General features: G+C 39.6%; 1 pseudogene; it reads left to right on the top strand.

Moving 5' to 3' along the window:
* The first annotated feature begins 11,661 nt into the window (after positions 1 to 11,661).
* On the top strand, positions 11,662 to 15,209 carry LOC137732744 (inorganic phosphate transporter 1-4-like; annotated as a pseudogene).
* The last annotated feature ends 244 nt before the right edge of the window (positions 15,210 to 15,453 follow it).

Raw genomic sequence — 15,453 nt, 5'->3', positions numbered from 1 at the left:
GTGAAGTATGGGAAAGGCGGAAGGGAAGGGGGGTTGTGTCCGTATTTAACTGCAAACAACCCTCTAAATTTTCAGACATGTCCTGAGGAATCTTTTTTCTACCTGGCATATTCCCCTCATCTTTCACCTTTCACCACACCTCACCTCATTTTTTGATACTGTCTTTCCTACTCTTAATTAGTCAACATCTTAATATCCAAATCTTATTTTTTGGATTCTAATTACTAGTATTCAGAAAATAAAACGGTATTAATCCTGTTTATTCCATACCTAAGTGTAAATAGAATTCATATTTGGACACTTTGAAATAGTATTTGTTATTAATTTTGTACTTAGGGGAGGAGAAAGGTAAGATTCAATTTTTGTGGTGTTTTGGCCGTGTAAGTAAAATCTACCACTAGAGGTAGAAGTTCATGTTATATTCTAATACGTATTTGTGCTCTTAGCGGTTACAGTACTTATTCAAAAGTAGAGGTTGGGAGTAGCTTAAGAGTTTGAACCGAAATAAATAGAATTCTAAATTTTTATTTCTATTTGAAAAAAAAAAAACTTATAAAATCTAAATCATTATTTTTTATTAGGTCAAATTATTTTTATTTTTATTTTTTATTTTTTTTAAAGAAAGTATGAATACCGGTTTACATTTCATTTCATTGACTCTGTCTAAATCAAAAGTTCCCTAATGATCATCTTATTACATTTTGTTTTAGTTACTCGAATTTGGGTGTAGAGAGGAAAAACACTTCTCTAACAAATTTGATTAAGTCTAGTTGCGCAATTTTATCAAATTTTAATTCAACAAGATGCGATAAGTAATGTTTTACGTCACGTCAATTAATAATTTTATCTCATTCAATGTTCATTGAATATATGCACATACAGTAGTATAACATGATAGAAATTGCACATATAATATGGAATGAAACAAAAACATACTCTAGTTATGCAGAAATGGCGGAAGCTGGATTTGGGTTGAGTTAAGTGTAATTTTGATAGCTCATGGGAGAAGAATTCTGGCTTGGGAAGCTTTGGGGAGATCGTGAGGGATGAGAATGGGCAGTTTGTTGCGGTTGCTACTAGTTATCAAATAGGACTTAATTGCCTCTCCGTTCCACGCCGAAGCTATTGCAGAAAGGAGAGCCTTTATTTTGCTACGAGAATATTGATGCGGTTGTGTTGGAGGGAGATTCCACCATGGTTCTTGCTGCACTACAGCAGCATGATGACGATTCCTCCAATTTGGGAGCTGGGCTGAATGATGCAAAACATTTTATGCACTTATTTCCTCATGTTAAATTAAATCATGCTCAATGGGAAGCAGAAAAATGTGGCACAGAGATTGGCGAGGTCGGAAATGATCCGTATACTACGTGGTTCGAGAAACCTCCCAACATGATCGAAGACCTACTGTTAGACGATAGTAATTCTGTCTAATTTTGGTATGGCAAAATTTTATCGAGGCCCAATTCATTGTACCATTTCTCAAAACAATAAAATTAAAATTAAAAAAAAAAAAAAGTAGGTTTCAAAAGGATCCTTACTAACTCACAATAACATGCTGTCAATTATGCACTGACACTCTAAAAAACTCATCAACGCTTTTCCTATTGTCTTAAATTTATTATACATTAGTAACTGATAATAAAATTTAAATTTGAATATTACATTAATTCAGTATATAGAAATTGATTACTAATGTCTTGAACTGAATCACAGAGCATTTGGTCTAGAAAATAAAGCATCTAAGTTTTTGTCTCGTGATTCATAGGATGCATGCATTGTGTTTTGATGCTTAACATAGATAAACATGCACGTCAAATACTCAAAAGTAAGCTATGATTCCAAGATGAAAGCAAGCAACTCATTAATGTCAAGAAAAATTGGACCACCTAACTTTCTGGTTCTCTTCACCATAAAAGTGAGCTCATTTAATCAACCTCGTCAGAAAGGGAAAGACATTCTTGGCTCAGCTGACAAGCCTAACATATACATGTTTCGTTTCAAAATTGTTTTAGTCGACCTCACAATCACATGAAAAAGAAAGTGTTTGGAATTACGTTTCAATATTTTTGTATGTGGACCAAGTTATAGGTACGCACGTATGCTTGCTAAAAGGTAAGAATATATATAGCAAATTCTGGATAATATGTAAGAAGTACTAGAGGTTGAAATTACATGCATAATGGTGATGAGGGAAAGTAAAAAGCAGGATGCATATCTTTTATCCAAGTTTATTTTGGGTAGACTCTAAACTCAAAGAAGAGAGAAAATGTCTAGCTTCACCAGTTCCCTATCAAGAGAAATTTGAATAGAGTTGTTTGACCACATTATTTTTAGTACAATTTTCACAAAGTTATAAGACTTCTTCTACCTTAGTCTTGATTAACTCATATCGAATTGAAAACAAAAATAGAAACATAAATGAAAGCAAGAAACCGAATGTAATCATTTTATGATGTAATCGAGATTACAAACTTTACAAAAGTGATTCTGGGTTGATTAGCCAATCTACATAGCTTGAAAAGTAAATAGACTTAAAAATGTAAAGAAAGCAGTAAACTCTGGCCAACCCCCACACCCCAACCCCCACACCCTTCCCACGACCACCCATATTCATAGGTCCTCCACTCCTCCTCCCTTCCATCCATATCCTCTTCTTCCCTAGCCTCCACAACCATCACACCACCTCCCGAATTCGCAGATTCACATGTATCCTCATCTGTCTCTCTCATTCTTAAATTCTGTAAACAACGAGGAGAACTGGGGTTCAGGTGTGGTCGGAGCTGACGCACTTCCTAGGAAAATTGGTGAGACTAGAGAATAGAGTGATATGGGTATCTCTGTTGGATTTGGCAATGAAGTTTGTAAGGTTGTTTTGAAATTAAGAAAATAAATTAGGGTAATTTTGGAACAAAACTTTGATTCCTGGAGGACTCCCCTTCAAGGAATCCAAATACCAAGTATTATTAGAGAATCTGACTTCGAGTAAAATCGGAGTTTGATTTCAGAAATGAGCTGGGTCCCATCCCATTTTTCCCCTGATTTTCATTCCTCTAGTGGTAGTAAGCACTTGAATTCCTCGAATTGTGTGCAATTCCCATTCCCCATGTCCCATTCTCCTTTCGTAAACACGCCCCTAATTCTATTTATAAGCAGCTGGTGAAGAGCACCGTCGATTATATCGTTGAGCTAGAGTAGGAGTAGATTGGTCATTTGATGCTGACAATGACTGCAATTCGTGGTTGGTAGACTTCTATTGAGATTTACAGCATATCGAATGATTGTTGTGGTGACATCAGTCAATTTGGTGATGCATTCCTGGTCATTTAGGAAGTGAGAGATCTCCGGGTATGGTTGACCATGGGGCAGAGGGCTTCGGTGAAGTTCGCGTCCAAGCCCTCATTCTAACCATTTAGTTAATAAGTCAGTTGGGCCGTAGTTTTTAGATTAGCCACATCAACCTCGCTCATGTTTATTTGATGTGGAAAGCAGTCCATAAGTGTGATTTTTTTCGGCCTGGCCTGCACCTCCTCAATAGCTTGGAGTAGCCCACCAGAGTTACAGAAAGCCCAAGGAAGAAATCGGTTTGGGTCACACCAATCTTTCTCCAAAGCCAGCACATTAACAACTATAGTAAGAGTGCCATTTGTAAACGGACAAGGATTGTCTATCCTTTCACTTCTGGTGCCCTCCCGTGCCCTTTTATTTGTGTGATCACGGTTAAGTTACGTCAACATTTTATATTACTATTCATTTTTGTCTTATTATTTCTATAAAAAAAAATAATATAAAATGTTGATGTGACTTAACTGTGATCACACAAAACAAAAAGGCACGGAGGAACATTGAAAGTGGGAGGGCAAACAGTCCTTTGTAAACTGCGTCTCTTAGGTATTCGGGTGCCACATGTGGCCCAAATTAGGACGTGTCTCAAATTGTGTGGCTATGCAATTTCTGTACCGTGAGCTGTCCTGACAAGATGGTCATGGGAGACAGATCCTGCAACTGTGTTTTCCTAAAGGAATAAGGCCATGTGGCAGGGGACTTGGCAGACTCTTTGTCCTTCATTCTTGCTAAAAATGTATTCGCCAGAATATCCGCCTCCATATTCGGCAGGCCATAGAAACCGATGTCTCTACTCTCCCAGTTGCCAGCGGCTCTCATTCGCTTTGGTCGCCATATCAGCTCACTGTGGTGGAAAGAGATAAGAGCTTACCCTTGAGGAGGTTTCGACCCTGATAAATTCACCGTATCTTTTTTCACCTGATGGCAATGAAGGTGCAGGCTGAGAGCAACCACTAAAGTGGCCAAGCCTCCCACATTTGCAACAAAAGATCCTGAGCCCCTCGTATTTCAGTCTAATCATGCAAGAACCCAACCTTGGACATGGAACAAGAAAGCTAGTAAAGAGGGGTTTTTTTTTTTCGCATCAAAATCTACCCTCATTCTCAAAAAGCCACGGAACCCAGTTTCCATAGAATTCTCCACCTCCAGAACAACACCAATCTTTGCACCCAAACTTCAGACATTCTTCATAGTGCAAAAAATTCTTGGTATCATGTGTGCTTGGATCCAAAAAATTGCCATATCCGCCTTAATATCATCAAGTGAGTGGTATGATGGCCACAATTTTATAGAAAGTGTAATCTCTGATGAACCATAGGTTTCCTTTAAGTATTTTCCTTACCACTGCTTCCTCACCAGCAGTTATGGCATACACATTAGCCTTTGCCCTTAGAACCCTGACCAGCCCCATTTTGTTCCATGCTGATCTGAGAACCTTCTTAACCACTGTTTGAGATGGTTTGTTGTCTGCAATCAATCTCTCGACCAGATGGATATTATGTTCAAATCTTTCCTCCAAATCAAGACTATCCTCAAACATTATGTTGAGACAGTCCATGACTTCATCATCGTGGTAATGATTATGGCTTTATCATAAGGGAAAAGTGATAAAGGAGTGTGAGCTCGGTCTACTTCAATTGTGAGGTGCAACTACCTCCATATCAGCAGCCCCAAAATTAAGCAATATATCCAGGCCCAGCTTCAACCGCAGCACCATCCCCTTTCTGAGCCGCAGATTCAAGCTTCAAATCAGCAGCATTGATCAGCAGCGTCGGCTTCAACGCTGCAATACGAAGATACCCTTGTCTATGAAAGCAAGCTTGCCGTTAGACCACAAAACAGCTAGCCACACACCACTATGCTCCACGACAACACAGAGCTGCTTACAGTGCTTTAAACTGAGACACTCCAAGCCTACCTTTCTAATTCCAAAACTGAGAACTTGCTATGACTGCACCGCAACGCAGAAGAGGAATCCAGCCGCGAGTTATCTTTCTCCATGTTCAAAACCAGCGCCGTCGTCCTCTTCAGTTCACTCAACTCGCCGGGGCAAAATTACCCTTCAAGACCTTTGGGGTTGGTGATGAAGATGTGCCACAGACGGTTGCAAGACGAAGAACCCAACAACCCACAGCTTCGCTTGAACTCGCTGCTTGGATTTTAAGCTGCTGCCCGATTTCAACTCGCGACGGCACATCTTCACATCCACCAGAGGTAGCACGACAAGCGGAAGCGGGTCCACCTTCATTCTCCTTCAGCACCTCGTAGCAGCGACCCACTTCTCCGAGCTTGCAAACCCAAAACTCCAGTTTAGGAAAACCCGCAACTTCAGCGACCAGAATCCACGACATCCATCAACTTATCCTCAACCACCAACTCCCAAATCCAGCAGTGGCTACCGCAGGGAAGTCCTACGGATGACCGGTAGAATCGAGACCCAAATTTGGGCTGAGTGCGGATTCGTCGGTGGATTTGGACTGGGCTGGACGCGGTGAAGGGGGATGAGATGAAATGATGAGGTTGCCTGAAGGGAGGCGTTGTTGAGGAAAGAGTACATGGGCTAGAAGCTAGCTTTGGAGTTTATAAAAAATTATAAAATAATAAAAAGGAGAATTGGAATCATAAGGTTTGGGAACACTGACAGTGGATCATTGTGTAAATTGGGCTTCAGACCTGTGGGTGCTTAAGGAGCTAGGCCTCGGACTTGAGATAGTATGATCGGTCGTCATGAGTTGGGCTTAATAATAAAAGAATGTATACTTGGGCTAAAGTGTGTATATATATTAAAGGGGGAATGAATTTGTGAAGCTCTTGTTCTTTTGATGACTCGAGAAAATGAAGACACTTCCTTTGGCAATTCTCCTCGTCCGGAAACTTAGGGAGGCTTCCATTATCTGCTATTATATTTCAGTACTCAGAAGTTTCATGATTACTTAGTGACTTGGGTTTTGCCAGTCCCCAACCGAGAAGCTTTCCTCACTCTAGAACTTAGGGGAGCATTGTTTGTACCATACTTCACCTATCCCGAAACTACCGAGCATTCATCAACTTCATACCTTCAAGGACCCATTGAAGGATTCGTGTTGAGGCACCCCTACCGAAGTACAAGAGTTTCTCTCCAATTAGGAGGCCAATCACAACGCAACACATGTCAACATTAGAATAAAGCTCCTAGAATCCCACATCGACTGAGGACGTACACGAAGACTCTCCTCAACTATAAAAGGAGACCATTCTCCTCCGGTTATTCACTAATGTCATTATTTTACTTAAACTCATCATTAGAACTCACTAATGATAATTGTACTTGAACCTATGTTTTACTTAAACTCTTCCCTATTAATGAGAACTCCTCTACCCTCATGGACGTACTCCAACTTAGGTGAACCAGGTACATCTTCTGTTTGCTTCCCTCCCTCTATCTCTTTACATATTATCCTCACTAGGTGACCGAATCAACCGCACGAAAGTCACAAACTTAACACTTTACGTTGTTCCAAAGTCCACTCGATTTTGTGCATCAACGTATTCCATGGTGAAAAAAGAACTAGGTTCACACAACCGATGTCGGATAAAAGACCCCCAAAGGAAGGGAACAAACAGAACTCACATCAGACTGTCGGAGCTAGAAATAAACTCACAACAGAGATGTCGGAGTTAGAAAAAGAACTTACAACAAAGGTGCCGGATCAAACAAAAACTTGAACACCATGGGAAGAGCACCTTGATGCTAGTGAAACCCTCCCAAGAGCGCCTTGAGCACTACAGCCTCACTAAGAAGTTAGAAGTAATCCTCCAATTCCAATTTCCAGCAATCTGTTCGGTCCACTTAATCAAACAAACAAAAACATGTTTTCTTTCTCTTTCTAATTTCTCTTGTTTGTGTTGGAGTTTTGGGTGTTGTCTGCCCCCACTAGTTCACGTGTGTTAATCGTGCTTGATGTATTCCCATTCTCAACTTATCCTAGGAGACATGCAAGTGCGCACAAGCTTGTCTTAAAAACATAATGTCTAATATTTGCCTCAACCGATTTTCAGATTTTTCTAATCCATCATGTCATGTTCGTTTAACATTTGGTTGATCATGTGTGTGCTCTATATTGTGTCTTTACTTGCATGATTAATTATGAATTTTATATGTGATTAATATACCAATTAGACCATAATTTTCCAACATTAGTGGCCTATGGAAAGATGAACTAACAACTAACATCATTTTGCTATGAGTTTTTATTAAGACTCAGTAAAGGTCATTTTGCACTTCAAATTTATATAAAAATTGAGAAAATTTAGTGAAAAGTGTAGAATGATATTTTGGAGTGCCCTTAGCATTCCCGAATTTTTGGAGCCAATGTTCATGTAGAACCTCTTGGCCAATAACCTCATTATATTCCTTACTCAGTTCCATGATCCAAATTGACAAGGAAGGGAACACATCTCCAACATAAAACTTTAACCCTCCTCTTTTTCCTTCTAATTCCCAAACGCATGAACATTCCGCTTCTAAGCAGCAGTAGCAAATTCAGAAACTTTTTGAGAGAACAAGCTATCCGGCTTATTCTTATGCCTTGCTGATTGTCTTTCTATCGTTAATTAATTTACGAGTGAAAAAGCCTCTTATGTTATGATTCTCCAAAAGTAAAGGAGCTTTTTGCCGACTCTCTGCGTTCTTTCACGTAAGCTTTAAAGCTTGCACCCAAACTTTTAAAGAAAAATCTTGCTTAATTATTTGATGTTTCGTCCATCCTTCTGAGATTTTTTAGTATAAAATATCAGTAGAATTATTTTTTTAGAGTTGTTATTAACTTTGCAAAAAGGTCATAATCATCGGGCACTCTAAATAATAGTATTACCCGAAAGAATTTGTATATAAGGAGTACAATACAATTTTAAATAGTCAATAACAATACCAAATTTTTTAGAGAAAATTCCTTCATTTTTTAGGAGTAAGAAGTCAAGCTTATCTCTTATGTCATGTCCATCCAAATTATAACAGAAGTTAACAAAATTTCAGAAAAAGCCCTCTATAATCAGTAACAATTACAATGACTTTCAAACCGTATATAAGCCATTAAAAGACGGGTGGAAATATATTTCAAAACAAAGACGTAAAATGATAAATTACATGCACAACCAAAAGGATTTCAAAACAAGGTGTAATTGCTTCTGCAATTAGACAAACCACAAGCAAACATATATCTACTTCATTTTTATTATTGCATCGCAAGTGAAATAAAAACCATTGTAAAATCACATCAAACTGGAGCAGCTGTAGTAGAAGCTGCCTGCTGCTCTGTGGCCTTTTCTTCTTCATTCTCACCTGTCAAATCCTCAAGTGACTTGCCCTTGGATTCCGGCACCAAGAGCGTAAAGCCCATTCCGACAAAGTTGATCACACCAAGCATAATTAGAGAATTCTTCACACCAATGCCAGGTGGATAGCCAGCATCAGTTTTTGTAGCATCCTTGCTTTGTGCTGCATACAAAAACCCGAATGCGCCAACAATTGCTCCAGCCTTGATATTCCATGACACGTAGACCTCAAGCGCGCCGGGAAAATCTCAGCCGGCACAACAAATGTGGTGGCATTGGGTCCGAAATTGGCAAAGAAAAGGTGAGTGAGTAAATCGCAACAAACCCAATTCTGTTGGCCTCCATGTAAGAAGAAATATAGACTTACAGATTAACTCATCAGCCAAGAACATAAGGATTAATCAACTAAACCATAACCCTTTGATCATGTATGTGTAGAAATTTTCAGGTCGACGGCCGAGGGCTCACTCCAACAAGACCGATATTGTCCCCACTTAACCACCTGCACAATCCTCAGGTGTGAGGTTTTTATTACAAAAGGCTATGGTGTTAGTTAGAGTGGGGTAATTCTATATAAATGGGTCTTTGCCCTTTTCTCTGTCCGATGTGGGACAGAATGGGCTTCCAACACTTCCCCGCACGTGAAACCCCATTTTATGGGTCACATGTGAAATTCCACACATCGGCAACCACGTGGAGCCATGTCGGGACTCACCTAATCGCGCGGGGCCAATGGGGACCCACCCAATCACATGGCATCTTTGGCCTCCGTGGAGCCATATCGGGACTCACTAATCACGCGGAGCCAATGCGGACCCACCCAATCACATGGCAGTACAGGCCCATCCCCTGGCCATGATACCATGTAGAATTTTTTAGGTCGACAAGCCGATGGCCCACTTCAACAACATCGATACTGTCCCCACTTAACCACCTGCACAATCGTTAGAGTGGGGTAATTTTATATGAATGCAAGAACATAAGCAATTACAGCAACACATACCTGCAGACATATTCGTAAATGAAGATGCCTTGAAAATCTGCACAATACCTTCTTCTCTCTGCAAAACTCAATACACTCCAGATTATAGGCAATTGGAACAATAAGAGCGCGTCTTTACGAGAGTAGGGGCTTGTGTTTTTCTACTACAAGTTTCGGATCACCTATAACAATCCTACAAGGAGTATGAAACTAAATCCTTGTACAATCATGAGTACTAAACTCAAGTCCCAAACAAAGTTCTAGTCCAAAACAAAACTGGATTTACTCTTATAAACAAATTGAGACTTTATTACTTTATACTAATCTGAAATAACTAAACCATATGAATCATACCCATATTCTAACATTCTCCCACTTGAGTATGATTCACCATAGTAAAGAATCATCTCCGAATTAAAAGCAATCACAGAAATCTCGTAAGAATGTTTCTCAATAAAAACACAAAACTACAAACATGTGCTAAGACAATGAACTCATAATCTTCTTTGCAATACAATGTGCAGAATTGACTTACAAATCACAAAGTCTAACTCATGCTCACAACAAAATGAATCAAATTACGAGTAAACCAAAACTTACTCCCATTGATTTTGCCCAAAATACAAACAAAATTTCTTCAGCTATTCACTAATAAGAATAACCAAGTATAATTCTCAAATCAGCTTTATCAAACCAAAATTTGGACTCAAAAAGATTTTATTGAACTATCAAAATGTTTCCTGTGAAAAACCAATCACAAATTTGTTTGAAAAAGTTGAACTAAAAGAAACCTCAACTAACTACTAACACACAAAGAAAGTTTTAACTAGATAAACTACAATACCTAGCTCTAGAAAACATTGCTGCAGCACACTTCCAAGCATACTTCCAAGCATCCTATAGCTATCTTCCAGAAGCTTTAGCCTTTAGCCCTGTCATCTTTGCCAACCTCACGCGCTGCTTGGCTGAGGCAACTATTGGAAAAATCGACCCGCACCAGAACAGCCCACTCTGGGTTTTTCAAATCTGGTTACAAGTTTATTTTGCCACTCTGAGGCCAGAAAGTTTTAACTTCAACTATTCTGAAGCAATGAGCCTTTAACTGGCTTCATGCCCTACGCCAACTCACTCAGCCGTATAAATTTTAAATGTTTCTTTAGCCTAGTCGACCATACCAACGACAAGTTCTTAGTTTGTCGTCAAAGAGACTATCTCTCCCCTATTAGACTTCCCACATCCGCATAGGAGAAAAAAAAAGACGCCAATCTTCGGCAGAATTGGGGGTCGTTCGTGCTGGCTCACAACCTTCATTTTGGTTATGACGCTCGACGGACCAGTTGGGAAGTCTACCAGCCCCATTTTATGGCTTGACAACTAGGTTATCTCCAAGGTTGTTCCATGCCTCTGCTCACCTCCTGCTCACTTTTTAGTCGAGAACGACTTTCTGGTTCCTCAGAAAGGGAATGTGAAAAAGTAGAGCGAGAGTTTCAAGAACGATGCACTAAATTTTGCCTTTGGTAGAATACCCTTAAAACCCACGGTACCAGTACCTTCATCGATTGGTGGGATATCTACACCAAGGATTTCTTCAACACATCGATCGAAGAAGTCAAAGATAAAGTCTTCGGTGATTGACCAAAGAAAACTCTTGCTCTAAAATCCAAAAACACGGTTCAAGGTAATTTTATTCTGAGTGTTTTGCTTATTTGACCAAAAATCTTTGTCTTGACTCTGGATTGGTTTTTTCAGTGGTCGCTCGATAAAACGGGCCGAAGTGGTCGCGATAGTCTTGGCTAGAAAAAAGCTTACCCTTTCTCCGAAGAAGGTCATTCCTGTCACAGCCGCCTTCCCCAAGATAACTCCCCAACAAGTACTGCTCTTGTGCAAGCCACCACTACTTTGGCCGCCCCTTTTAGGGTAGTTTCGACAACTCTAACCCTGGCAGATGCTGCTAGCGTGATGATAACGACAGGCAAACGGCCCCGTCTTTTAGCCAAGCGATTGGTGACGTTGCCCGACCCATGAAACGTCTAAAGAAGAAAGCCAAGAAGGGGGAGTGTGGGATTCTTGTCATTTCCAGCCAGGAAACACAAACTTTAACTCCTGAAGCTCCTCGTCTTACTCTTGGTATCAAGGTCCCAATAGGAACGCTGCAAAATTCCTCAGCCTCAAATGTTGATCAGATGGCTGCTATTTAACCCATGGTATAGGTTGCTGCTATGGCTGAGCAAGTCGGTGTTCCAGTGGTCGAGGAGCTTGCAAAACAAGATGTTGGGGAAAACAATTCCTCAAAGAAAATATCATTTTGAAATATAACAGCCAACCGAACTTGTCCGGTGATGTGTTTTATCATAGTATGTTGGCACAGTTGAAATTGCAAAAATGGAAGTCACTTCATGTTGGACTCCTAGGTAAGACAAACACAAAACTCAAAAAATGGCAATGGAATCCTTGAAGCGTAAAACCAATTTAGACGAAATGATAAAACACTTTTTTTTTTTTTTTTTTTTTTTTTTTTGCAAACAGCGCTTTCTCGCAGTGGTGAAAAATAATTATGTTTATATAACTTGGTGCAGCTTCGATCCCCACCCATCCCTCTCTACCCTAGCAACTAACAATTTAACCCACTAACACTATTATTTGTCAAAGAATTGCTTTTTTTTTTTTTTTTTTTTTTTTTTTTTTTGCAAACAGCGCTTTCTCGCAGTGGTGAAAAATAATTATGTTTATATAACTTGGTGCAGCTTCGATCCCCACCCATCCCTCTCTACCCTAGCAACTAACAATTTAACCCACTAACACTATTATTTGTCAAAGAATTGCTCTTTTTTTTTTTTTTTGCAAACAGCGCTTTCTCGCAGTGGTGAAAAATAATTATGTTTATATAACTTGGTGCAGCTTCGATCCCCACCCATCCCTCTCTACCCTAGCAACTAACAATTTAACCCACTAACACTATTATTTGTCAAAGAATTACTTCTTTTTTTTTTTTTTTTTTTTTTTTGCAAACAGCGCTTTCTCGCAGTGGTGAAAAATAATTATGTTTATATAACTTGGTGCAGCTTCGATCCCCACCCATCCCTCTCTACCCTAGCAACTAACAATTTAACCCACTAACACTATTATTTGTCAAAGAATTGCTTTTTTTTTTTTTTTTGTTTTTTTTTTTTTTTTTTTGCAAACGGTGCTTTCTCGCAGTGGTGAAAAATAATTATGTTTATATAACTTGGTGCAGCATCGATCCCCACCCATCCCTCTCTACCCTAGCAACTAACAATTTAACCTACTAACGCTATTGTTTGTCAAAGAATTGCTTTTGCTTTTTCATTTAATTTTATTTTCCGATTAAAAAAATAAAAATGAAAAGTGTGTGCAAGACTAAAAATAATGTGCCAAAATAAGCCCCTTATATAAATGGTTGTCTTCGACTTTGCTTGCATCACTGTTCCTTCTGTGGCATGAATGTTAGACCATGACTTCCAACTTCCAAAATAGCATTAAAAAAGTTATGACTTGGGTTTCCAAAAAGCAACCGACTCTTTCCAGGTCCAGTGCCGAACTCCATAAAATCCGAAATTAAAAATTAAACTAACAGATCATAATAATTAATTAAGATGTTGATGAAATGGAATTTATTAATATTCTGAATTTGAATAGCAAATTTTTCTCCTACTCTTTCATTGTTTATATGCAATATGATAAGCGCAAGAAACCCAATAACGGAATGGTGCGACACTACCTTCATTGTTGCTACCAATCGAGGAAATGCCAGAAGAAACTGTGAGTTAATTCCAAGAGATAATTTAATCGTTAATAAATGGAAGCAAATGCGAGAGAGAGAGAGAGAGAGAGAGAGAGAGAGAGAGAGAGAGAGAGAGAGAGAGAGAGGAGGGAGGGAGGGAGGGAGGGAGGGAGAGTTGACTCCTCGAGCAGCTGAGACAGAAGCTCAAGGCAGGTATATGCCAATAGATGCTAGAATTGATTCTTGCCATTGAAGTATTATCAACCCCTTAAATAGTCAGCTACCTTCTCATTGATATCCACGCCATAAACCAACAACACATCTTCATCTCCCTCCTCTAAATGCTAAGTTACAACAAGCAGCAGGTACCAATTTACTCATATGCCAATAGATGCTAATATTTCTTTAATCATATGCTTCTACAAGGGTTGTGGATTTTAATTTGTGACAATAAAGATGGGATTTATTATTGTCCTTTTATATTTTTTTGGTATGTTCTTGCTTCTGATGCAGTTGATCATTATTCCTTTTTCTTATGCAGAAGAACTTAATTTACAGTGAACTGTTGAAGGAAGATTAGTATTGTTATAAGTTGTGACAATTACTAAGCTTTATAGCACGCAATTGCTATAGAGCAATTAGGAGTGCTTAATGCACTAGATGTGACCAAGACTCAATTACCACTTCACATCAATTGTGATTGCTGGAAGGGGATTTTTCACTGATGCTTATGATCTCTTCTGCATTTCCTTGGTGTCCAAGTTACTCGGTCGTATATACTACACCGAGCTAACTCACCCAAAGCCCGGTACATTGCCTCCCAATGTGGCTGCTGCTGTTAATGGACCGTGTGGCTTTATGTGGTACCTTAGCCGGCCAGCTCTTTTTTGGATGGCTCGGAGACAAACTGGGTCGAAAAAAGGTTTATCGTATGACCCTTGTTCTCATGGTTTTATGCTCCGTTGCGTCCTATCGTTTTCTGATCACCCAAAGAGCGTGATTACCACACTCTGTTTCTTCCGGTTCTGTCTTGGATTTGGCATTGGTGGTGACTATCCCCTCTCAGCCACAATCATGTCCGAGTATGCCAACAAAAAGACTCGTGAGGCATTTATTGCCGCTGTGTTTTCCATGAAAGGATTTCAGATTTTGGCTGGTGGGATTGTGGCTTTGATTGTGGCAGCCGCGTTTGATCACTCTTTCAAGGCTCCTGCATACTCTGTGGACAGAGCCGCCTCTCTTGCACCTCAAGCTGACTTTGTCTGGCGTATCGTTCTAATGGTCGGCACCCTTCCTGCTATTTTAACTTACTACTGGCGTATGAAAATGCCCGAAACAGCTCGTTACACAGCCCTCGTAGCAAAAAACGCTAAACAGGCTGCCTCAGACATGTCTAAGATTCTCCAAGTTCAGCTTGAAGCTGAAGAGGAAAAGCTAGAGAAAATTACTCAAGAGAAGTCCAACAGCTTTGGCTTGTTGACCAAGCAATTCGCGGATCACCACTGTCTTCACTTGCTTTGCACCACTTCCACTTGGTTCTTGCTAGACATTGCGTTCTACAGCCAAAATCTCTTCCAAAAAGGCATTTTTAGCGCAATCGGGTGGATCCCAAAAGCTGATAGCATGAATGCAATTTATGAGGTGTACAAAATTGCAAGAGCACAAACCCTAATAGCTATGTGCAGCACTGTCCCTGGATACTGGTTCACTGTTGCATTCATTGATTACATGGGCAGATTTGCAATCCAACTGATGGGATTCTTCTTCATGACTGTGTTCATGTTTGCGTTGACAATTCCTTACCACCACTGGACCCTGGAGTGTTAGAATATGAGTATGATTCATATGGTTTAGTTATTTCAGATTAGTATAAAGTAATAAAGTCTCAGTTTGTTTATAAGAGTAAATCCAGTTTTCTTTTGGACTAGAACTCTGTTTGGGACTTGAATTTAGTACTCATGATTGTACAAGGATTTAGTTTCATACTCCTTGTAGGATTGTTATAGGTGATCCGAAACTTGTTGTATAAAAACACAAGCCCCTGCTTTTGCAAAGACACGCTCTTATTGTT

The sequence above is a fragment of the Pyrus communis genome, chromosome 4 (genome assembly GCF_963583255.1).
Source record: "Pyrus communis chromosome 4, drPyrComm1.1, whole genome shotgun sequence".
NCBI classification, from domain to species: Eukaryota; Viridiplantae; Streptophyta; class Magnoliopsida; order Rosales; family Rosaceae; genus Pyrus; species Pyrus communis.
The sequence above is the reverse complement of the archived record's forward strand: the minus strand, read 5'-3'. Positions and strand labels throughout refer to the sequence as shown.